Source organism: Rhinolophus sinicus, linkage group LG11 (genome assembly GCF_036562045.2).
Source record: "Rhinolophus sinicus isolate RSC01 linkage group LG11, ASM3656204v1, whole genome shotgun sequence".
In the NCBI taxonomy this organism is placed as follows: domain Eukaryota; kingdom Metazoa; phylum Chordata; class Mammalia; order Chiroptera; family Rhinolophidae; genus Rhinolophus; species Rhinolophus sinicus.
Window position 1 is genome coordinate 18,154,197 of NC_133760.1, and position 25,841 is coordinate 18,180,037.

The 25,841-nt window shown below is 49.2% G+C and overlaps 1 pseudogene; it reads right to left on the reverse strand.

Moving 5' to 3' along the window:
- Positions 1 to 307: 307 nt before the first annotated feature.
- On the reverse strand, positions 308 to 910 carry LOC109453133 (large ribosomal subunit protein eL6; annotated as a pseudogene).
- Positions 911 to 25,841: the final 24,931 nt, after the last annotated feature.

The following is a 25,841-nucleotide window of genomic DNA, read 5'->3' on the forward strand; positions in this document are numbered from 1 at the left end:
TGGGTAGACACCTGGGAGTGAAATCATTGGATCCAATGAGAGCTTTCTGTTTACTTTTTTTTTTAACTTCTTTTTTTTTTCAATTGGGGAATACTGGGGAACAGTGTGTCTTTCCAGGACCCATCAGCTCCAAGTCAAGTCGTTGTTTTCAATCTAGTTGTGGGCAGCACAGCTCACTGGCCCATGTGGGAATCGAACCAGATGTTCGGAGTTATGAGCACTGCGCTCTAACCACTGAGAAAACCGGCCGCCCTAGTTTATTTTTTTTTAACAGATCAGGCATTTAATTAGGTTCATCATAATAAATTTAGAGCACCAGTTTGGGAGGATAAACCCCATTTGTGAGAGCAAACGCAGAGCGGAGGGAGTGCTGGAGCTGAGGAACTGCGTTGATTTTTGGCAGAATTTGCGGTCCACAGCTTTCTGATCAATTGTGCACGGCTATTAACCGTATATTTCTCTTTCTCTGTGTCGAAGATCTCCCCCTCCTGGTGTCTGGGCTTATGCAGCTTCTTCTTCTTGAAGTAAGTAAGCCTCAGTGAGATGTTTGGGGATTTTCACACCACTGATATCAATTTTGGTGGAGGTGGCGATGACAAATTTCTAGTGTGTTCTACGCAGAGGAACTCGATTGAGGGACAGAGTTCCAGTCACAAGTAGCAAGCCACTGCTCAGCTGCTTCAGGAAAATCACCCTCTTGTCTCTATGGCGCCCAGTGAGGATGGTCAGAATGGTTCCGGGAGTGATGCTGGCCGCAGGTTTTCTCACCTGCTGACTGAGGGGTTTCTTGCTGTGGCTCAGCAGCTTTCGAGGCACATCTTCAGCAGGATCGTATCTAGGCATTTTTCGACGTTTAGCCACTCGGGGGCCACCATTCTGGTCGCCACCAACTGGTTTTGTGACAATAGCAAGAACCTCCTCCTTTTTCTTTTCAGTCCTGGATTTAGCTGCTGAATACTTCCTCTCGCACGAGGCCTTTTGGGACTACATAGCTGATCAGGAATATCTGCTGATTCCTCTGACCTGCGCAGGGTTCCGGCTGCCGTGGGGCTTCCCCTTCTTGGGCGTCTGGGCCTTGAGGTTCGCCTTCTGTACCTGCCACCAGCCTCAGCCTGCTTGGGTTCAGGTTTCTCCTCCTTCGTGTCCGGCTTCTCAGCTTTTTCACCCGCCAGCCGTCTTGTAAGACGGGCAAGAGAACTTTCTGTTTACGTTTTGAGGACCCTACGGCCACTCCTTCAACCCCCACCTGCCCTTCAGCTCTCAGTGTTCTCGTGATTGCACATAATCCAGGTTTCACATTCCACGTGGCTTTGCGGAATGATCTGGATGAAGGTCTCTGAGCCACATGCGAGCAGGGGTGGGGTCTTGATCATCCTGCACCCAGGCCTGGCACGTGAAGACACTCCAAGTGCCTGTTAATGTGTGAATAGGGTACAGGTGACAGCTGACAGATGAGCAGAGATGTCACCAGGGAGCCCAAAATCCAGGAGCAGGGACCACTTGGCAGGGGCAGCGAACGCTTGGCCGGGCATGGGAGGCTGAAGTGCCAGGGGTTTGCGCTCCAGGAGCAGCCTCGTCAGTAACTGACAGAAGTGAGGCTCTCTGCGATATCCTACACTGTCCTGAGATTGCCCGTGGGGTGTGGCCCTAGCATGGCGTAGGATTAATGCCTCCTCCTGTGGGGTCCCTTTGGCATTGCCCCTCACTCTCCCATCCAGAATTTCCTGGGTCACCTCCAGATAGATGGATCCTCTCGAATCCCAGCTCAGGGTCTTCTGTCTGGGAACCCAGACCAAGACAGCACTGCACGCCCTCTGGTCCCGGTGAGGCTTAGCTTTGTCAGTAGGAAGAAGGAATCATCATTTATAATAGGGATTGACAAGAATCAAGAGGCTGCTTTCCCGGGCCGCTGCACCAGGCACAGTCAAGTTCTAGTTCTCCGCGCTGCAGGACGCTCCCCTACCTCCCCTAAATGCATAGGTCAGACCTGGCCCGGGAGGGGTGCAAGTGAAGCCCCCACTCTCAGGGTCCTGTTGTGCAGGCTCAAACCTGAAGGAGAGCGCCCCCTGTCCTGGGGACCCTGATCCTGACTGTAGATAAGGCTCTTGTGTACCCATATGTGTACATGTGTGTAAGTGTGAATGGGTTCATGTGTGTATGTGCACGAATGTATATCTGTGTGCTAGTATATGGATATTGTACATGTTTATGTATATACACACATGTATATGTAAGTGAATATGTATATGCACATGTGTATTTCTATGTTTGTGTGTAAGTGTATATGCACACATGTGTGTATGCATTGTGTATTTGTGTGCATGTGTATATGCCTATGTGCATGTGTATGTTGATAGGTGTTACATGTATAAGTGTGCATGTGTGTATATGTATGTATGTGTGCATGAGTGTATTGTGTATGTATGTGTGTGGATGTGTGTGCACACCTAACAGCACCTACTGAGCATGTATCATGAGCCCAACATCATCCGAAGAGCTTTACGTTTATTAACCTATTTAATCCACACAACAACCCTGTAAGGTAAATCCTACCATTATCCCCATTTTGCAGATGAGGGAACTGAGGCTCAGAAAGGAAAGTGGTTTTCCTAAAACCACACAGTTAGTAGAAGTGGGACCAGGGTGCAAAGCCAGACAGCCTGACGGCAGAGTCCATACTCTGAACCCCTAAGGCACATATTTGAAGACGTAAATAAACTACGTCTTCATAAATTACGTCTGCTATGTCAAATAGCAGAGTGATGCTCTCGCCTGCCATCTTTCCTTTTGTTCTGGCTCCTTTGCAGCCTAGGAAACAGGAAACCCTAGCGTGTATCTGGTGCATATGCTCACTTTACATTAGGAGGAAGAACTCCAGGGAGATGAGCGACTACCTCAAACTCATAGGGCCTAAAGTGACAGGTGTGGGTCCAGACCTGCCTAGGTCCTGGGGGGCCAGTGGGGAGGTGGGACTCCACATGCGCTCAGACTGCAGAACCATCTCCAACCCAGTCTGCACCAATGGTTGTCCTTTCTCTGACAGCCACCAGGACCAGCTGGGTCTCTCTGAAGTGAGTCTCTGCCCGAGGCATGCTGGGCTATAGCCACTCCCCAAGAACCTCCCACCTGACCATTCATTCTCTCAGTGGGTTCTTTCCTCTTTGCTCCTTACTGCAAGCTTTAGTGGGAAAGTAAAAGGCCAGGAGAGACCAAAAGGCAGGGGTTGGTGCCTCCAGCGCATATATTTAGGCCAAGCATTGGAGCAAGGCAGCTTCCCTCCTGGCTTCGGGCCTCGCCCGCCTGCCCGGGGTCGGATCATGAAACCGGAGGAGGACGTCGCCTGCGGTGACAGCTGCCCACACTCCCCCCGTTTGGCCGACAGACAGGCTGGCCTTGGCCAGAAATGATATGTTTTGAAGCTTTTCCTGAACCAGAAGCCCCAGGACAGCGCCATTTGGGTGGCTGTTGTTTGAATTCTTGAAATCAACTTGCTCTCTTTTTCCTTTTTGATTTTTTAAAAAATGTGTTTCATTATGTAATACATATTCATTGTAGAAAAATGAGAAAATATACATAAGCATAAAGGAGAGTTTATAACCTTCCAATTCCACTACACAGAGAGGAAATGAACCAACTTGATCCACAGGGATGACCCTGGCAAGCTAGAAGCCAGACCCTGTAAGGCGTCATCATTATTATTGAGAGTTCAAACAGGCAAAACTAACCTTTAGTATTAGAAGCCAGGATGGCGGCCACCCTGGGGAGTGCGGTGTGGGGGGGAATTCTACTTCTTGGACTATCCCCAGTGTTTGCACTTGTGAAAACGCATCAAGCTGTGCATTTATGATTTGTGTACTTTTCCATGTGTATGTTCCATAACATATTTACTAAGTAGAAAACTTGCCCCTTTCTATTCCCAAGGGATCGTCAATATTAACATTTTGGTGTGTTTTCTTATAGACATTTTTCCATCATATTTGCATGTTTTTTTCATGGAAAGATAAAATCCTCCTTCCCCTCGTGTGTTTTCACTGGGATGCAATGAATGCAGAAGTCAGACTGCGGGGGTGGGGGTGAGGTCCCACCTGAACCATTCAACCACGTAGCCCAACTCCCAGGTTCTTGGGGTGAGAGCAGTAGTGAACTCCTATTCTTCATTTGCTCTTTTCCCTTCCTCTAATGCAAACATCTTTCCAAGTCAAGAAATCACACTTGTGCTTTAACATAAGGGAGCCCCAAATACAGGGACACACCCATTGAATCCTCCACATTGTTTTTGGTCCAACTTGACTTATAGAAATGCTTTGAATGCAAATGGGAATGCATATAAACTTTAACTTATTAATTATATTAGAAATGCACTTCTAGAGTCACAAATGAGATCCCATAGAATGTGTGGTGGAAACAGGCGAGTCATCCATCAAACCATTTTTCTCTTCCTCCTGGGGATACGGGCTGCCTCCATTTCCTAGCTGCTCTAGCAGGTAGCACCGTCATGGGACAGAGATTGTCCAGCAGAATGTGGGCAATTATATCTTGCACTGCTTCAGGGCCTGGCCTTCGAAACGTCCCCCTTCCAGCCTTCCCAAGTTCACACCCACCTTCTGGCTGGACACTGGATCCAACCCAGGGTGCCGAGCCCCAGGGCATGGTGGGTCCACCACATGGAAGGGGTCTGGACCCCTAAAGCCACCCACCCAACATCCAACTAGAACTTATGTGAGAATGAATCAACCCATGGTGTTATTTTACATGAGTGTCTCAATTCTTTGGGGAGCTGGTTGATGTGCCCTAATTTAATACATCGATTTAGAAGTAATGCTTTTCCCGCCTCACGTTTCATAGGTCAATTTTATTCAAACTCATCACATGCATTGTCAACATCCGTGTCTTTATCTTCAAGAACCACTTCCTGAGTCTTCACACGCAGTTTTCCAAAGCACATCATCTTGTTTCCGTTTATGAATTCTATGAGATTGTCATCCATTCGTGACACGGTTGACAATTACTTCACCAAACCAAAACACACGTCTCTCCAGATACAAAAGATCGGTACCGTTTTTCCCCCATTTGACTTGTAGGTTTAGATCCTTGGTCTTCCCAACCTAAGCACGTACAGCATTCCTTTGCAAAGAGATCTTTAAACAGCTTCTTCACATCTACACTGGCAAGCTCGTCTCGCGGGAAGATTGGCTAGATCTAGGTTCATTTTTTGCGTCCTTTGTTATTGCTTCCCTCCAGTTATCCCTGCACGTGTCTGTGCCTAGCCTTGTTTGAGGTCCTTTCCGAACAAGGTGTCTTCCGCAAACAAATGTAGTTGTTCAAAATAAAATAATTAAAAGACTGACCTGTAAAGACACAACTATTAGGTGACTTTATTTTTAAACTGATCTCTTTTCTTTTCATGATTATTTACTTTTTATATTGGAGCTTTTCTAACATACAAAAGGAGGGTGAAGTGTATGATGGGATAGCATGTACACCCCCCCCCCCAAGGCAGCTTCCACAGTGATGGATATATGGCCCCATTTTGTATTGTTTCCACTATACCCTCTGTTGTAAGGGATGCATTTTGGGGGGTGGGGAGGAACCTTGCCTTATATTCAAGGCCATGTAGTATATTTAGTCAACATCATTTTTGAAAACCATTTGCTATGAAAATGGCAAACATGTCAAAGAGGACAGAGTACAATAGACCCCATGTGCCCATGACCCACCTCAACATGGGACCCATTTTATTTCAGCCACACCCCCCAGCTCCACCTGCCCCCAGATTGTTTGGAAGCAAAGGCCAGACAAGTGAGTCATCCTTCCATCCAGTCAATGTCATTGTTCACGGTTTTGAGGCATATGAATGGGACAGTCACCCAGGATTCAGATCCCGATGCCTCTCCTACCGGCTGTGTGATGTCGGGCAGGTGTCTTCCCACCGCTGAGCCTCTCCCTCCAGAGGAAGAAAGTAGCAGTGCCTTCCTCACAGCATTTTTGAGGACTCGATGTAAAAAATGTCTGTGAAGTGTTGAGCACAATAAATTCTGATTAGGATTCTTTTTTTATCAACAATCTCTTTTTAAATATTTTAAAAGCTGGTGGGGGATGGGGGGGGTAAGCTGGAGGACAGAAATGTTCCATTTCAGTCTGTGCATCGCTGTGGAGGGGTGTTAGCTCCTTGGTCAGCGGAAGAGGCCATGAGACCCCCCATATGGAGGAGCTGGTGAGGGGTGGGTGCCCACTCTGCTGGATGACACGTGAGAGCCCAATGGCTTCCACTGAAGGATTGAACCACATCTCTAGCCATTCCACCAGGGGGGCACTGTTGGCATCTTGGGGGCAAGATCGTTCTTTATGGTGCTCAGGAATTACAGAATGTTTAACTTCCCTTGCCTCCTGCCTCCTAAATGCCAACAGTGCCACCACGTCTCTGGGTCAGCCACAAAACCCAGACAAAGACCGTGGATGAGTTGCTTCTTGTGCACCTTCTGGCCCCCCAGAAACATCTGTGGGGGGTTGTGACCGAGGAAAGAGTTGGGATACTGTGATCACAAGGGTGAGGGTCAAAGTGGTCCCTCCTTTGTTCACCAGTGTCCCTGTGTCTTCATTTGTACCCACAGTCTGGGGTCACCCACACCAAAGCTTTCTGTGCCTGTCTCCATCTCACTGTTACAGGCTGACCGTGGCCCTCAAAAGTCAGATGTTGGAATCCTAACCCCCAGGACCTCAGAGTGTGACCGTATTTGGAGACAGGGCCTTTACAGAGGTGATCAAGTTAAAATGAGGTCACACGTGTGGGCCCTAATGCAACATGACTGGTATCCTTATAAGAAGAGGCGATTGGGACACAGGGGTGTGCACAGAGAGACCATGTGAGGACACATGAAGAAGGCGGTCATCTGCAAGCCAAGCCTGGAACAGCCCTCAGAAGAAACCAGCTCTGCTGACACCAGGACTGTGGGAGAATCCACTTCTGTTGTTTTAACCATCCTGTCAGGAAACAAATACACTCACCTGGCCAGGCCTGACTCCCACTAGCTAAAAGCCGGTGCAGCTCTGAGAGGCTCGCCTAAGGAATAAATGCCTCTGTGTTAGAGTCGAGGCTGCATGGGGTTGGGTGGCACTCAGCTCAGACCTCGACACCTGGTCCCGGTCAGATGACCACCATGGACAGATACCATCTGTCCCCGCACACAAATAAATCAGGCCCATTCTGGTGACAGCGTGATTCAATCTGGGGGAAGGGATTTCTGTCTTCAGCTCAACCAAACTGGGTGATGATATTGGAGTAAATTGAGATATGAGTTGAGATTTCATGTTATGGAATCGAAGCAACAAAAAACAACCCATCAAGAGGGCTTTCTTCCTTTTGTTAAAAATGTAAATTAAATAGTTCATGCAGGGAATCCATTTAACTTGGGAAGCATATCCTTAAAATTCAGACGCAGGACTTAATGATTTTTACTTTCACCTTGACAATCTAATACCGCCTACCTTTCAGAAAGGAATTCTGTCAGGGAATCCTTTTCAGAGCCAGTTCAAGAAGAAACCGTTAACTAATTTAGGTTTAGGGGAAAAGAAGATCTTTCTTTCTTTCTTTCTTTCTTTCTTTCTTTCTTTCTTTCTTTCTTTCTTTCTTTCTTTCTTTCTTTCTTTTTCTTTCTCCTTCCTTCCTTCCTTCCTTCCTTCCTTCCTTCCTTCCTTCCTTCCTTCCTTCCTTCCTTCCTTCCTTCCTTCTCTCTCTCCCTCCCTCCCCACCTTCTTTCTTTCCTTCCTTCCTTTCTCCTCTCAAACATGTATCTCAGGGTTTGGCTCACTTTTTCTGTGAAGGGCCAGGTAATAAATCATTTTGGTTTTGCACATATACTGTCTCTGTTGCAACTACTGGGCTCTGACGTTATAGAACCAAAGTAGCCAGAAGGAATATGCAAATAGGTGGGTGTGGCTGTGTTCCAATAAAACTTTATTTACAAAAATAGGCAGTGGCTGGATTTGGCCCTCCAACTGTAATTTGACGACCACTGACATAACTCATCTAAACACAGAGATACAGAAGTGTCCACTTTGGTTCAGCTGCCCAACCAGAGGTGAAAAAGGACCCCATGGCCAAGAGCTTGAGTACTAGCTGCTGCTTGGGTTCAAATCCTGCCTTGTAAGTTAACTAGCAGTGTGAACTTGGGCAAGTTACAAACTCCTCCAGCCAAGTTCTGTTGGTAAAAGGGACATCATAGTAGTCCCTGTCTCTGGGGTGGGCTGTGGGAACAGAGCTGATATGTACAAGGGGCGCACCCCAGTGGCTAATATAGGGGTACACGAGATCCTGTGAGGATCATTAAAGAACATAGTCCTGCCAGGAGGAGAGAGGGGCAGTTTCTTCTTCAGACTGAGGAGACAGGAAGGAGAAGAAGCCACGGGAGGGTGGCAGAGGGGATTAATAAATCAGGACCCCCCCCGGGGGCTGGGGGGAATTGACTTGAGAGCTGGGAGGAGGAAGCAGACCGACAAAAGGAGGGCAGTTCTGCCCACAATTGTGTGTATAACACAGTGAAAACTAATCAAGTGGCTCTTTTTTTCTAAGGCTTGTTGTTCCCTCTCGATTATACTGTGCACGATGGCAGAGACAAGGTTAATTTTTTCACAACTTGTTCCCAGGTCTTAGCACAGAGCCTTGCAGGCAGCCGGTGCCCCATAGAGGCATAGGTGGGAGGTAGAGAGAAAAAGGAAAGGCTTCTTCTTGGGACACCAAGAAAAGATGTCACATCATCTGAGAGGGGTGGGCCTGGGGAAAGGGGCTAGGGAGGGAAAAGCATCCGGACAGAAACATAAAAATAACAAAATGCACTGTGTGAACCATGTTTGGGTCCTGAGTTTTACAAATGAAGACATTGGATAATTAAAGAAATCTGAACACAGCTTGGATAGTGATGATATTAAGGAAATACTCATAATTGTGTTAAATGGCGTGAGGGGCACTCTTTTTGGAGTCTTTATCAGTCAGAGAGCATCTTAAAATACTTACATGCAAATGACACAATGTCTGGAATTTGCTTTAAAATTCTGGGGCAAAAGGAAAAAAAGGAGTAGCAAATCATTGAAATGAGATTGGCAAAATGGCTTGATGTTGAGTGGAAGCCAGGTGACGGCTGCATGGGGGTTAATTATGCTCTTTTCTCTACTTTTGTGTGTGCTTAAAATGGTCTGTAACAAAAGGTTAAAAATAGTTTTTCTTACAAAAGCACTGGGTGATAAGTATAGAGGTCTGCAGTATGACATAGTGTTTACAGTGAACAATACTGTATTGTGCACTTTAAAATTTGTGGAGAGGGTAGAGCTCGTGTGAAATGTTCTTACCACAAAAAAAAAACAAAGAAAAAAAAACAAAAAAAAACCCACAACCCAAAAGCAACAAAAAAAGGGGCATGAAGAAAGTTGGAGGTGATGCCTATTTATTACTTGATAGTGTAATGGTTTCATGGGTGTGAGCATATGTCCCATATCGTCAAGTTGTGTACATCAAATATATGCCAGTTTTGTACATCAATTAAACCTTGATAAAGGTTTTTTTTTGTTTTTTTTTTAAGAGCTAGGGGGACAAAAAGCATTGGAACAGCCACTGGGGTGAGTCCTCGCAGGCAATGGTGCCCAGTCCAGCGGTGCCCTCTTCATAGCAAATATTTCACACTCCCACTGCCATCCTGAAATGAAAGGCATAGAAACGTATACTGTTTCCCCAACTCCACATACCGTGTTTCCCCGAAAATAAGATCTAGCGGAACAATCAGCTCTAATGCATCTTTTGGAGCAAAAATTAATATAAGACCTGGTCTTATTTTACTATAAGACCAGGCCTAATATAATATAATATAATATAATATAATATAATATAATATAATATAATATAATATATTAATATAATATAATATGATATAATACCAGGTCTTATATTAATTTTTGCTCCAAAAGACGCATTAGAGCTGGTTGTCTGGCTAGATCTTATTTTCAGGGACATACAGTAATACCCAGCTGTAATATACAGCAGATATAAAAGGAATAACCACAAACATAAAATAACATGCTTTTTAATGTGGCGATGCTTAGCTGTGCCTCCCTGGGAGGAGAGAATGGACCTGTCAGCTGCTTGCGTTGGCACACAGCCTCACATGAGCGTGACAGTGACCTACGGCACCTGACCCAGGTGTGCAGAGTGGGACCCACCAACTGGTCACGTGGCTTTCCAAATGGCAAAAACCTCTTGACAAAGTTCTGGACACAACAAAACTCAGTGTCCCCGCCGTTTGCAAAATAGTTAGTTGCATGCCTGGCAACAGAGCAGAGTAAATACGTGTAGAGCCATACTTCCTGTCTGTATGTAAAGTGGAGTTTGGACCTAGACACACAGTTATAAACAGGGTTTCCACCTGTGTGAACATCCCACAGGATGTCCCAAAACAGGTGGATGTAGGACGCTGGTCTAGTGGCATGTCTAGGATCTGTGCCTGGCACCCTCCAAGTACGGGTGGTACGCTGTGTTCACTGTGACAAACAACCTCCCTCCAGAAACTTCCAGCTTGGCCCCTGGGGGAAACAGTGCCCACTGCATTGGGCTTAGGGACACTGGCTAGGGGGCATCAACCAAGTGGCCCAGCTTTGTGCCTTTCCCCAGTGATGGTGGCAGCTTGGAAGTGGGAGTAGGTAGAGACAACAGTGTGGACTCAGGCTGGGGCCTCCCAGCTGCAGGTGCTCAGGTAGCTGCAGAGAACCAGGTGGACCAGGCTTCTCAGGGGCTTCTACCTGGGAGGGGAGGCAGGTGGGAGCCAGGAAGGGAGGCAGGCTGCAGACCAGCAGACTGGTGCCATATCGGGAGCTGGCTCTAAGCAGGAGGAAGGCAGAGCTCTGGAATCAGACTGCGGTGGACCTGGGCAGCCCGCCCTAGGGCTTGGTGTGGTGGTTACTATTAGTGATGGGAGGTGGAGGGTCAGAGGTCAGAGGTCGTTGTGAGGACTCCCATAGTTCTGTGGGTCAGGTGGCAAAACTCAGGAGAGAGAGATTGCAGAGTGCGAATCATGTGAATGTTGAACTGAGCAATGAATGTGGCCTTACGAAGGCACGTGTCATTCCTGTCCCAGCACAGCCCCCACTGAGGTCTCAGCCCAAGAAATGACCTGGATCCATGCTTCCCTGGGCTGTTCTTGCTGTGCCTCATCCAGCTTCCTTCTGGGGGGCTGCTTTGCCTGCCATGGCCGCTGCTTTCTTCCAGGGTTGTACAGGCCTTTCACCAAGTGGCTGGTTGTCCTTTTGTAGTCCACAAAATAGCTTATCGCTTCAGGAAAAAAATGACCTCATCCAGGCCAAGAATGTAATTCAGAAATGAAGCCATGCTGCCTTTGGCTACAGGGTGTGACTGGTGCTCAGACGTCCGGAAGCCTGACCCACCACCCGGGCTCTGTTTTCCCAGGGACAAAGCTTCTGCCACAGGATGACTCACTCCCCTGAGACAGTGCTCACTGGGCTTGTAGGAGGCCCTGCCCACCTGTCCCTGTGAAGGCTTCACCCCACAACGGGTGCCACTGCGTTTTCATGACGTGACATGAGGATACAGTCTTAGGGGCATAAGCGGTGGGTTTTTCTTTGATGTCCTTGGCTGTGAAATCTCCCTGAGCCAGCCTGGGTTGGTGCTAAGAAATGAATTATTGTCCTATTGTTGGAAAGGGGCCTTCACAGAAGAAGAGAAGGCCGACTGAGAGTCCAGGAGCCTATGGGGTCCTTCCAGGGTCTGCTTAGCTCCCCCCAACTCCACACTTGGCCCTCCCAACATACAGAGAGGTGGCCGCTGCATAGTTTTACAAAAGCAGTTCAGAGTCTCAGGAACTTGCCCATGGCAAGCCTTGGGACTGGGACAGTGGCTCCGTCAGTGCGGGAGGCTCTATTTGGGGACAAATGGGCTAGAGGAAGAGCAAGCAGAAAACCGGTTGCCAGCAAGGGATCTCCAGACACCCCTGTCCCCATTTTCCTGGCACCTCATCGTGGGGCCATCTCTGGCTCACTGAGCTCAGTGGGAACAGGCTAGGGTCTGTGTTTCCAGATCCTTCTCTGGCCACCCCCAGTCTTTGTAAGTGGAAGAGAGAAGAATAGAGGTGCACTTTCCCCTGGGTTCATTAGGTCACTGTGGTAGGTTAAGTAATGGCCCTGCAACATGCCAAGTCCTGATCTGTGGGCTCTGCAGATATGTGACCTGATATGGCAAAAGGAGTTTGCAGGTGTGGTTAAGGAGCTCGAGATGGTACAGGATCCTGAACCTCATAGAAGGGAGGCAGAGGAAGATTTGACCACAGGAGAGGTAGACAGTGATGTGACACAGGAAGCAGGAGAGATAAGGTGATGTGATGTGGGGCCATGAGCCAAGGAATGGGACACCTCTAAAAGCCAGAAAAAGGAAGGAAATGGGTTCTCCCCTGGAGCCTCCAGGAGGAACGAGCCCTGTAGACACTTTAATTTTAGCCCCTTGAGGTCTGTGGTAGACTTCTGGCTTCCAGAGCAGCCAGAGAATAAATGTGTGTTGTTTAAACCTCTAAGTCTGTGGTCATTTGTTACAGCAGCCACGGAACACTCATACAGCTGCCTACCACCTTTAGAAGGTAGAAGAGGCTGGAGTGGGTTTGGGTTTCAAATGATGGCTCTTCTCAAGTCCCTATGTTAAAAGCTACGCAGGTTACTGCCCTGGAGCTCTTAGGACGTGTGGGCTCTATCACTGGTGGGTGGCATCTTCGTCCTCACCATCATATTAGCAGTATCGCCAGCCCAAGACCTGACCGCCAGCCCCATTCAATTTCTAACTGCAAAGTTAGCGAGCTCACAGCAGGCACAGGGAGACTAGCTTCTTAAAATCGAGCTCATCCTGCATCTTTGCACAGTCCAGTGAGATGGGTCCATTGCGGTCATTGTGCAGATGGGCTCACTGAGTCACCCACAGTTCCCTCTCCTGCTTCTGGGGCACCCTGGCCATCTGTGGAGCCTGGCCCCGAGGCAAGCTACTCTGTGGCAACATTCCCCACATTCTCCTGTTGGACTGGACTCCTCCCCAGGTTTCCCACAACAGACTGGTGTTTCTAGAACCACCACCCCGACTTGGGCAGGTAAGGCTCAGCTTCTGGTTGGCCCCAAGGGACAGGGCAGTGTGGGGCCAAGAGCAGTAGTCCTGGGTCCAGGTCCCCACCCTCCTGCCCTGGCATTTCCTTCTCCTCGAGGGGCGATAACAATACCCACCTCTCAAGGGTGCTATGGAGACCAAACAAGACCACAAGGGCATCCAGCCTAACCCCACACAGCTGCCATGGTAGGCATTTAGTAAGCTAGCCTTGGCAGCCGCGGTTTCTGACCATAAGACTTCAATATTTTTCATTGACTGAAACAGCAAATGAATAAATTTATTCATTCAACAAGTATTTATTCAATCTCCTGAGTGTGGGTTGCTGTGCTAAAAGTTGAGCTAAGGAAGAAAAAAAAGAGAACCTCAAGTCTGAGGGAATCCCTGTGCTGCTGGAAATGGAAGTCTGGGGGATGCTGTCCCTTCTCCCTCCCTGCCACTGGGGGGCCCACAGGCTCCGCGGATGCCAGGCAATCCCCTGCAGACAGGAACCCAGGCCAAGGCTGTGGGTCTCCAGGAACCAGTCATTCCTCTGTGGCTCTGGAATATTAAACACATTCCACACAGCCTCCGGGAGAGCCACAGGCCCCGCTAGCAGACTCAGAGGATTGTTGTCCAAAGGCCACTGTGCACCGAGTCCCAGCTTCCCAAGAGAGCTGGGGGAGCCCTGAGCATCATCGGGTAGACCCCATGCTCCTGTTGATAGGAAACCTGAGCCCCAGGATGGGCAGGGCCTTGCCCAGGGTCCCTCGGCAGTCAGGGGCAGAGTCCAAGCCCCTTATGCTCAGCCAAACACGGTTTCTGCCAGACTCCTGGGCCTCATTAGAGAAAGAAACACAGCTCAGACAGAGGGAGCGGGCAGCCCTGCATTTGGGGCTCTCTTCTCTGGGTATGGGATAGCACCCACTGACACGTCCCTGTGGACTGCCCTGAACATCCAATGTGTTTGCACAGAAGCTCTGGTGTCCCCTCTGGCCAGAGCCTACTTGGACCCTCCAGTGCATTTGTCCAAATGGCATCTGCCCCCCAGGAGATGTGTGTTCTTTGCGGTCAGGAGCCAGAGCCTCTCCCTCTGTTCTGGGGAATTTCTCCACTTCAAAAGGAACTTTCTGTCATCGTGAGTGACTGAGAACCTTCCCTGTCAGGCAGACACTGGGCTTTGGCAAAACACGGCCATGGAGCTGGACAAGATTTCTGGCAATTCCCTAGAATTTCTGTGAAATTCCCTAGAAATCATGACATTTATTTGGCCCCCCATTGTGAGTGGGGAGTTTGTACCCGTTGTCCTTTCCAGAAGACTCCTGCCACCAGATAAGCATGACAGTTCCAGGTGAAGGGCCCAGGCCCCGGGCAGCAAATCCCACTGGTGATTCTGGGCCAGATGCCACCTTAAGACACTATAGTGGCCTCTGCATTCATGTAGACCACCCAGGGTATCCTGGACACTCCCCAGACGCTGGCCTGTCCGGGGCTGGCCACATTGCCACAGCAGGCACTTCTTGCCACCAGCTTCCTCCCCTGCGAAATGCTGAGTTCTCTAAGGCTTGCTTATACTCAGCACCATTTAGTGGAGTGGCACGTTGGCATGTTTTTCAGTCACAGAGATGGCTACTGGTAGGGATGTAAAATGGTGCAGCCACTGTGGAAAAAAAAGTCTGGCAGTTTCTCAAACAGTTCAACAGAGTTACCATATGACCTTTTCTGAGGTTTATAACCAAGAAAAATGAAAATACACAAACATTTTTACAAGAATGTACGCAGTAGCTTAGTCATGATAGACAAAAGGTAGAAACAACCCAAGTGGCCATCAACTGATGAACAGACAAACAGAATGTGGTCCATGCACACAATGGATGTTAATCAGCCATAAACAGGCATGAAAGACTGATACCCTTCTACAGCTTGGGAGAACCTTGAAAACAGGCTGCTGAGTGGAAGAAGCCAGTTACAAAAGATCAAATATTATATGATTCCATTTATATGAAATGTCCACATCCACAGAGACAGAAAGTAAATTAGTGATTGCCTAGGGCTGGAGGGAATGTGGGTGGCAGGGTGGGGGGTGACACCTAGGGAGTGCAGTGTTTCTTTTTAGGGTGACAAAAATGTTCTGAAATGGACTGTGGTGGTGGTGGCACAGCTCTGTGAATATAGTAAGCACCACTGCACTATGCAATTTAAATGGATGAATTGTATGGTCTGTGAGTTCCATCGCAATAAAGCTTTAAAACAAACAGGAGTTAATGGAAGAGAAGAATGAGGTACAGCTGGAACTTTCAGACACTTTCGGAGTCTTTAATTATAGAACTTTATAGAACTGGCAATATTTACTATGTCACTGAACTGTAGGCTTTAAAAGAGTTAAATGGTGAATTTTATGTGTAAAAAAAAGTTAATAAAAGTATCAAGGGGCTGGCCCAATATAAAAAGAGCTGGGATCTCTAATAAACGTGTCCCTTGCAAATTACACCAAAGTGTATATTTTTATTTTGAGTCCTTAATCGTGTGCCAAGACCTGGAATGAGCCCTTTTCCTATAGTACCTCATTTGTTTTTCAAAAGCATCCTAGGGGGCTATCATTACTATCACCCAATTTTATAGATGAGGAAATCAGACACCCCAAGACGCCCAGTTCCTTCCCAGGCAGAGAGTTGCAGAATGGCACTTGAGCGGCTCTGTCAAAAGCCACACTCGCAGGCAGGTGGGCGGCTGCCTCTCCTGCTCTGTGCAGGGTACCCACTTCCTGTGGTCCATGGGAAGGCGGACCAAGGTTCCTCACTCACAGCTGGCCTGACATGACCAGCAGGTAAGATGTTTATGGTGGAAGGCAATGGTGTGAGAAGACAGGTGACGTGTAACCCAGGCAGACCACCACCACGCTCCCCAAGCCTCCGTTTAAGCGAAGCTGCAGCAAAGATAAGAAGGGAGGCTGGGGCCCCCAGCCAAAGCATGCTGGCCTCTGATGTGCTGAGTGTCTATAGTGATACCATAATCATGATGACAATGACAGCCTTGGTTAGGGACATCCTCCTATATGCTAGGCCTTATCAGAAACTTCATGCATCGTCCCATTTGACGCTCACAACAACCCGAGACGGAGGTCATAGTATTTTCACCGTTTGACAGCCAAAGAAGCTAAGTCATCACATAGCTCCAAGTGGCAGAACAGGGATTGGAGCCCAGAAAGTTGGACTCCGGGGTCCCCTGCTTGACACCAGCGACTAACAGGTAGCCTGGGCCCTGAATGTGCCCCTGAGATGGCAAAGTCGGGTTAGCACAGTAAACATTTGGAACCTTCTCCCAGGTGGTAGGTTACATAACAAGAGAGGGAAGCTAAGGTCAGTGTCTGAAAACGCAAAGTTCCATAACCTCCCGGAGGGTGCTCAGTGCTTAGACGCGAAGATGCTTCCAATCACGCACAAAGCCAGCAGCCGCCCAGGGAGGCCAGCACCATCCTGGCTAGAAGCAACTGCTTGCCCTGCAGGGCTGGACACGTCTGATTGGGCGAAGCAGCAGGCAGGTGCTGAGCGGCCGCAGTCTAGACTCCTCTCCCTCCGGCAAGGGAACATATGGGAGCCCAAGGCTATGGCCACAGCGAGAGGCAGTCGCCAGGGCAGGCAGCCTGGGCCACAGCAGGTTTTTCTATGTCCAGGTGGATGCCCACTGATGAGGAATCTGCCCTAACAGAATCAGGGCGTACCTGGCTCCAAGAGGATTCAATTATTCATTCAATAACTATCTACTGGTCACTGTGATGGTTGATTTTATATATCAACTTGGCTGAGCCACAGTTCCCAGATATCTGGTCAAACATTATTCTGGATGTTACGAGGATGGATTTTGATGAGATCAACATGTAAATGGGTGGACTTTGAGTAAAACAGTTGCCCTCCATAATCTGGGTGGGCCTCCCCTAATCCGATGAAAGGCCTGTATAGACTGACCTCTTCCAAGAAAGAGGGACTTCTGCCAGCAAATGGCCTTCAGACTGCAGTATCGGATCTTTCTTAGGTCTCCAGCCTGTGTTAGTCCACCTTGTAGATTTTGAATTGCCAGCTTCCATAATTGCATGAGCCAATCCCTTAAAATAGAGACAGAGAGAGATACATATGTGCATGGATACATACACACTGTTTCTCTGACAAATACTGGCACTTGCTGTCTGGTAAGGCTGGAACTCAGAGTGGTGACACAGCCCCCGAGGCCTCAGTCTGCCCCATCTATTAAAGGGGAATGGTAACGCCAGACCTTCAAGCACAGTGTACAACTGACTGCATAGGACAACGCAGGTGCAAGGCTTTGTCAGCTCCCAAGACCAAGGCTGTCTGCCAAGATAGAGGCTCCTCCCAGGCAGCTGTGTGACCTTGACCATGGGACTTCACATCCTAGGTTTCCATTTCCTTGTCTGTGAAATTGGCTAATAACAGTTTTACACCGTAGGTGGTGATCCCCCATGAGGATTAAGTGGTACCTAATGTGTAGGAAAGGAATTGTGCCCAACCCACAGTAGGTGCTCAACAAACCGCATCTGAATATGGGTCTGTAGTCGCGCCGGGAACTTCACTGCATTAGAATCACCTGGGAGTCAGGTTGCTGGGCCCCTCTGACCCACGGAGTCTTCCTCTCTGAGGGGAGGAGCCGAGGGTCTGCCTCTGAATCATGTCTCTCTCCAGGTGGCAGATTTGGGGACCCTGGCTCATCACAGAGGGGCACCAAAGGACCCTTTGCATCAGACAGGCAGCAGCAGGGCCCTGACCTCACGTCCCTGGGCCGGGGCTGGGCTCTCGGCCACCAACAGAAATTGCCTGATAATGAGCTACCTCATTACCTCGCAGACTGTCATTCCCCTCAGCCACCATCTGCCATCTCACCTGTCACCTGGCATGTTCCCATCCTGCCACCGGCAGGAAGGGGGGAATCCATGCTGCCTTGAGCCTCCTCCCTCAAAATTGTGCCGCATCCTGCTCCATGGGGGGGGGGGAGGCTCCGAATTGAGGCAAGGCTGTGCAACAGACTCGGTCTAGGGCATGGTGGGGCGGGATGAGCAGCGGGGTCCCCCAGTACATCCTCCAGAAGTGCTGGAGGGGTCTGTTTGTTCTACAGAGGTAACTGAGCTACCTAGTACAACACTCAAAAGCACACAGGGTCCCAGCCCTGCCTCTATGTTCTTCTCTCTTACCAGAGCTCCAATTTTGTCCAGGGTGCCAAGGTCCCAGCTGAAAACCCGCATGTCCCATCCTTCCCTGCAACCAATGACATGTGCATATCAGGGATGGGGCTTCTGGAAAAGTTGGTGTCTGTGCTTTGCAGACCTCTTCCCCATCTGGAGGCCACAGATGTTGGCAGTAGCGCTGCCATCTTGTGGCCATGAGGACAGGAGCTGGGTGAGATCACTGGCCAAGGTGCAGCTGCTGCCCAGACTGGACTGCGTACCTCTGGCCGCCTTCAGGCTCCATGATGAGGCATGCTCGTGATTCCATGATGCCAGAGTCTGGTTCGGCACCCGGCACCCATGCTCAGTTCTCAGCCATCTGGAGAACAAAGTGAGAATCTTCTCCCAGCGCCCAGCTGCCCAAGAAGCATGCAAAGAGACCAGTTTCTTGGGGTCTTTCCAGAAAAACTGGATGCACATATAAGCACATATGATGATAAGTTATTTTTCTTCTCCATCCAAATGGTAGCACAGAGCGCACTACAGCAGAGCTTAGCTTCCTCCTAGACAGGGCATGTAGTTACGGTGGCTGTGCATCCTTCATTGTGTGAATTGACTTGAAAACAGGTAACAGGGTCCCCACCATGGGAAATCAGTCTGTTGCCAATCTTTCCAGGCACGTGTTTTGGCAATGATTTCTAAAGGTGCTATTTGCCTAGATGGTTAAGACTATCATGGAAGCCCAGAGGTAGCCCTATGAAAACCAGGCCATGAGACAGTGAGAAGGCTGGCAAGGAGGGCACCTTTTCTGCTTTCCTTCTGGGAACAGTCAAGGGCTGGCCCCCTGGCCCCACCCACAGGAAGCCTGACTTCCCCCACAGGAGGCCTAGCTCCACCCCCAGGAGGCCTGGCTCCTCCCACAGGAGGGTCTAGCTCTTCCTCTACTCCTCTTGGCCCCACCTTTGGCTCTTCCCTGCTCCATTAGAACCTGCTTCCCTCTCTGTCTGCCTTCCTCTTGCCCCTCTTCTGGCCGTCACCACTGAGTCCTGCCCCTACTCTCTATTTCCTGGACGATTGTAACTGCCTCCCGCTGGTCTGCCAGCCCCATCTCCAGCCCCATAATCACACCCAAAAAGTCACTCTCCCCCTGCGTAAAACCCTCCAGGGAGCTTGTTGCTTCCACAGGCAAGGACCACCCCCAGACTGTCTTCTGCGGAGGAACACACTGTGTCAAGCTCCGCCCTCCCCACCACTGCTCTTGCGCAGCGTCGTCGCTCTTCCTCTGGGCCGGTGAATACCTGTCCTTCAATTTCCAATCGGTGGCAGCCCCCCGGAGCCCGGCTGCCCTGCCAGCTAGACCTGGCCACTCTCCCCTGCAGACTTTCACTCCAACTCGAAGAGCTGCTGTGCACTGTGCGTGTTGCACTGTGCTGGTGCTTTTCCCAGCACCATCTCACTTCAGCCTGTCGATCCCAAGAGGTCGACTGGGGTTGCTCCCATTTGACAGAAGAAGAAACTGAGGTTTTCTGTGGTAGTGTCCCCTGGGCTCAGCACATAGGCTTTGTTGGTTGAAAGGAGGCATAAATGAGGCTGGCAAGGAGAAGGAAGAGGCAAGAAAATTCCCAGTTTCCATAGCAACAGAAAGGCTGCAGCTCAGGGAACCGAGAGGACTGGGGTGGGGGAGTCCTGGGAGCAGGATAAATCATGGGATTTCAAGCTAGAAGGGATTTTCAATTTCCTTTGGTTCAGGAGTTCTACCTGGGGGGCGAGTTCCCCTCCAGGGGACATCTGGCAATGACTGAGACATTTTTTATTGTCATTTTGGTAGGGTGGGGGGCTACTGGCATCTGGTGGACAGAGACCAGGCATACCGCAGAACATCCTGCAGTGTATAGGGAGGCCCCAGCAGCGTTATCCAGGCCAGAATGTCTATCGTGCCGAGGTTGAGGAACCCTGATGTAGTTCAATCTGTTCTGGGTTTGAACCCTCTCTATGACTTCTTCCCACCCCCTCCCAAGCTTGTTTCAGTCTTTGCTTAACTGCCTCCAGTGGCTGGGAACTCACTACCTCTGGGAGCAGTTAGTCCAAGGTGACGAATCAGTGCCGGAACTGGCAGGACATCCAAGGGATGAAGTTACCCATATGTCTCCAAAGCAACAAGCAATACTCAGCTCATACTAAAGGCTTTGAGAAAAACGAGCTGCCAGTGAGCTAGGACACCAGCTTCTGTCCTCAGATTTTCTGCACAAAAGGGTCCTCCAGGAACTGGGGGTCTGGGGGGAATTAAGAGGGTCCAATTTATTCTTGGCCCAGGATCTGTCAGCCTGTGGCTGCAGGGTGGTAGTGGGGAGAGGCAAGAAGGAAGCAGGACTTGGTCATCTGCATTTGCAGAAGTAAAATAAAGTTTCTGAAATATTAAAATCTTGTTAATGATACGCTTGTTGAAGTACTTAGGGGGAAATGTATGTACTCTGAAAAACATCAAAAAATAAGAGGGATCAATGGTAGGTAGGTGGGTGGATGGATGGATGGATGGATGATGGATGGATGCACAGATATGTGATTAAACAAGTACAAATAGAACATTTTTATTAAAGTTCTATGATTAAACCCATGTTACAGATGAGGAACCCTTTCAAAATGTGATGGAAAGTGCTCAAGGTCACCAGTTAGTAAATTGTGAGGGCCAGGATTTGAACCCAGGTTAGTCTGATCCAGAGCCATTCTCTGCATGCCCTGTATGACTCAACCGTTCCACAGGAGATCATCGAGGATGCTGGCTGCTCCAGGGCCTGTCTAGGAGGGGCACCCTGGCATCGCTGTCACCAGAAGGAGGGATTGCAGGGGGGTGGTCGGAAGGCTGCCTTGATCTCACCTATAAGGTGGGGGCTGTTGAAAAGTGCATGTTTCCCTAAGGTACCCATTGGCGCTGCCCAACTGGGAGATTAGATACTGAAGTAGAGCCATGAACTAGAGACGCAATTCCTGCCCTCGTGGAGCCAGCATTTAATTTTACTTTCCTCATTCTCATTATTTTCTGGGCATGGCCTAAAGAAAGGGTTCCTAGCCCTTTTTGTGTGCCGTGGACCCTGTTGGTCTTCTGGTGAAGCATATGGATCCCTTCTCAGAGTAATATTTGAAATGCACCAATAAAATGCATGGGGTATAACCAGTTATACGAATTTAAAAAATAACAACAACCAAAAACCATTTTAGATCGAGATCCAATGTTATGTGCCTCTTTACTAGCACATTAAATAACAAGCTCTAAAACTGCTGTTTCTCCCATTGGGGGTGGCCCAGCAGGAGGCTGTCGGCACCTGTGCAATGATGTGTTCTGGTGCACTGGTTCAGTGTATGAGCACTGGGGTCAGATGGACCTGGGTTCGAATCCCAGATCCGCTATTCATGAGCTGTGGCGTCTTGAGTTATGATGTCGTCCTGCTCACACTTGGTTTTCTAATTGGAAAAGTGAGGATGATCACAGCACTTGCCTGGAAGCTTGGAGGTGAGAATAGCGACTCTGGCTGATATGACCCCATCTAAGGTCTCTGTGGGCAGCAATGTTGCCTCCCAGCTAATCCCACTGAGCCTGGGGCCTGTGCACATCAGTTAAAGGCTGGTGCACACAAGGATGTAATTTTTTCTTCCCATCTAAGTTTACCAACCCTGATGTCCCTCTGTGAACCCCATGAGGACCCCTGCTCCCACGAGAATTGGGTTTGGCGGCTGGGCTGGCAGAGATTCTTGGTCCATTCAGTCCTCCCCGAGCAGTGGGAATTTTTTAACCTCTTGAGCCCAAGTGGAGCCAGAGTGTCCCGGCAATGACCTCTGCACCCCACCCCACCCCCACCCTCAGCCTGGGCCCACAGATTGAGGTTTTGCTTTTTGTTCCTCCTGGAAAGGAAATCAGGCAGTGTCACTCAGACCTTGAGCCAGCAGCCGGGCCGTCTCTCAGCAGCAGGAGAGAAGTGAGGCTGTTTTTGCGCTCACTATGTTTCTGGGGTCCAGTGGTCAGGAAGGCCACTCAGGGCCAAGACTTTTTAGTCACCAGCCATCCCAGCTGTGTTCCTGAAAGTCTTGGCAGAAATGGGAAAACACAGGCTGGCCAGGAAGTAGAGACGTTATCCAGCTGTGAGTAACCGGCTGATGAAACCGGCAAGGGGAACAGCCTGGGCAAGGCAGGGCAGTGGCATTCAGCAACGAAGCCCTTCCAGAAGACAAAAAGCATAGACCAATGTGTGGCCTTGAGAGCCAGGCCTCAGGGTTCAAAGCCAGCTCCTGACTGTGGCCTTTCATGAGTTGCCTCACCTCTCTGTCTTTTTCGATAAGATGGGGATCATAAGAGTATTTAGTCTTAAGAGCTCTTGCAGGGAGCAAATGTGACAAGTGAGTGCAGTGAGTGAGGAAGGAGTGTTAGCCCCTTCTCGGCCTGGTTTCCTCATCTGGAAACTGGGAAACTGGATTAGGCCCCATCTCACAGGACCTTGTAGATCTGACCTGACCCCTTCCTCTTCTGGAAATGGAATCCAGCTCCCTTCCTTGACACTGAGTCTCCCTGCCCCCTTTTAAAAGCCCATTCGGTTAACTTTCATGCATAGATCTTAAAGAAAACTGGACTACAGGGTAAGGGCCGAAGCGATGCCTCCTACACTGCTCTGCCTGTCAGAAGCCTGTGGGCATCTTCTTCCCAGGCAGGGCTGCCTCTGTCTGCACATGTCTGACTCACCGAGCGTACACGTGGGTCATCTTCCCTCACAGCATGTCAGGAAGTCTCCATCCACGCCATTTCGTAATCCTGGTAAACACTGGTTGGCCGTACAACATTTATTTATGTATTTATTGCAAAATAGCTATTTTTCTCATTGTAAGAGCAGTACAATACTCATTGCAAAATATTATTCAGAAAATAAAAAGTCTGATGAGGAGAGAGAGGAAGAAAAGATGACCCTTCACCCAAATTCCCAGGAGTTGTCACTGTTCACTCCTTGCACTCACCTGGCCAGATGGAGATTTTTAAAAACAGACTCTATAGAAATTTATTTGGTTACTTTTTTTTTTAAATTAAAGTTTATTGGGGTGACAGTTGTTAGTAAAGTTACATAGATTTCAGGTGTATATTTGATTGCTTAATTACAAACTTAAGATTATACATATGTATGTGTTTGCTGTTATATACACATATTTTTTCATTTATATATACATGTATTCACATATACACATATATTCATACAATGTTTTTATTTCATTTCATAGTCTTACACCTCCACTGAGATTAGATTAGGAGAGCAAGGACATGGAAATATATTCTATTCAGGATTTGGGGATTTACATGGACATGTTTTTAAATGCTGTGGCCACCTCTCTGAGGTGCTGCAGACCTCATAATGCTGCAGACCCCTCCACATCGGCCGCATTCCTCCCTTATCCGCCGTGCCCCGTGGGTGGGCAGGGGCTGCTTTCCCGCCTGAAGGCCTAAGGCTGCTAAAGGCTCCCTCCTTACCAGACCTGGGCTGCTTCCGCTTCCTTTGTTAATCTCCTTTACCCCCACACTCATCTTTATAAATTGACACTTCACTAAATTCCTTGAACTTGCCCAACCGTAGACAATGGACCGGGCAGGCCCACATTGTGAGGGAGACCTGGGCCCCCGGGGCTCCTGTTGGTGCCCCTTGTCGGACCCCCAGGCCCTCCTCTCACTCCTACCTACACTTGCTGTTGGTGAAGGGTCCTTACACTCAGCGGGAATGAATTTTAAGGCAGGGGGCATTGAAAGAGCTAGTCTCTAAAACTGCATCACTGACGTGTGTTGGCAGAAAACCACATGATCCAACATGTGCCTGCGTTCCACCTGACTTCAGAAAACTTCCAGCTGGATGTGATGGCTTGGAAGTACTCATGTTCTACTCAATACCTCACAAGTGCAAAACCTCTGTGTTATCTCAAATACTCAAGTTTTAACCCGCAAACTGCACAGGATCTTTAAAAGCCTCTTGTTTGTACTCTTACACGTAGGTGGACTTTCCCCCTCAGCTCTCCTGTAAAACCCTCTCTGAGTAAGTGCCTACTCAGAGCCAAATACTCACCAGGCTCTGGTCCTTGCACCTGATCCATTACCCGCTTCCCTCCTCTGGGCCTGGGCCACTTCCAAGTGGAAATCAAGGAGTTGGTAATCTCTTTTCTCTTCACTCATCCATTATTTGAAGAAGCATTTCATACTTACAATAGTTACCCAGCAATTACTGAGCACCTTCTGTACGTGTGCTGGATAGGCCATGTCTGGTGTCATCCTTACAAACAGCCCTGTGAGCTAGGTATTATTAGCCCCTTTAACAGATGAGAATACTGAGGCTCAGAGGGACAGTCCCCTCTCACACTGGGAGTGGCACAGGGAGGATTCTTTACCGTGCCTTGGTCTGAAGCACGACTCAGGTGTGTCCTCCGAGCACACACCAGCCAGGAAGGGAGAGGGGCATCAAAGTGCCGGCTGATAGGTTCGTACATAGTAGCTGAGCAGAGTTGTGCTCAGAGGCTGGGTAGGAACCACCTGCTCCTCCAGCCCCAGAAGGGCCCACTTAGACCATGTGTGGCCACTGCCAAGCCGGTTGTCAGAGATAAAGGAAGACAGAGCCAGACCTGCCTCCTTCCACTGTGCACATCCTCTGTTAGCTCCCTGGGGCTGCCATAACAAAGGACCACAAACCTCAGGTTTAAAACAACAGAAATCGGTTTTCTCACGTTCTGCAGGCCAGAAGTCTGAGGTCAAGGTGTGGGCGGGGCCGCACTCCCTCTGAGGGCTCCAGGGAAGGATCCTTCCTGCCTCTTCCAGCTTCTGGTGGGGCTGGCAGTCAATCCTTGGTGTCCTTTGGCTTGTGGCCGCGTCCTTCCTGTCTCTGCCCCTCTCCTCACATGGCCTCCCCTCATTGTGCGCCTGTCTCTGAGTCTGTCCCTATATAAAGCTATTGGACGTTGGATTCAGGGCCCAACTAATCCAGCATGACTTTTTCCATCTTCCTTGATGACATCTGTGAAGCACTTATTTCCAAACAAGGCCACATCCGCAGGTAACAGGGGTTAGGACTTACACACATCTTTTTTGGGGGACACAATTCAACCCACTACACCTGTCAATAAACCAGGCGAGGATGACCCGAGGTACCTGCTGGAGGGGACTTGTGCCTTCGCAGGGCATCTCATACCCACTTACCTCCATACTTGTCCACTGGGACACGCTGCCTGTCCCTGAAACACATGGAAACGGAAGAGGATGCGCCCTCACAGGGGATTTGGGGACTGTGGGGACAGAGCCAGGAGTGTAGTTTCCAGGCTCTCGGCCTCACGTGGAAAGATGCTGGCTCAGGTAGTAAACGGCCATCAACTGTGATTGGATGGCCATCAGCTGTGGCTAGTTGGCCGTCAGCTGTAACCAGTGAGCCATTGGCCACTAATATAACTGCTGTGGCTACGCTAGCAGAGAAGAGGAGAAGGAAAGAAAGGAGAGAAGAACGGGGGCTAGCAAGAAGATGGTGGCTGGGCTGGCAAGTGTGGGTGGCA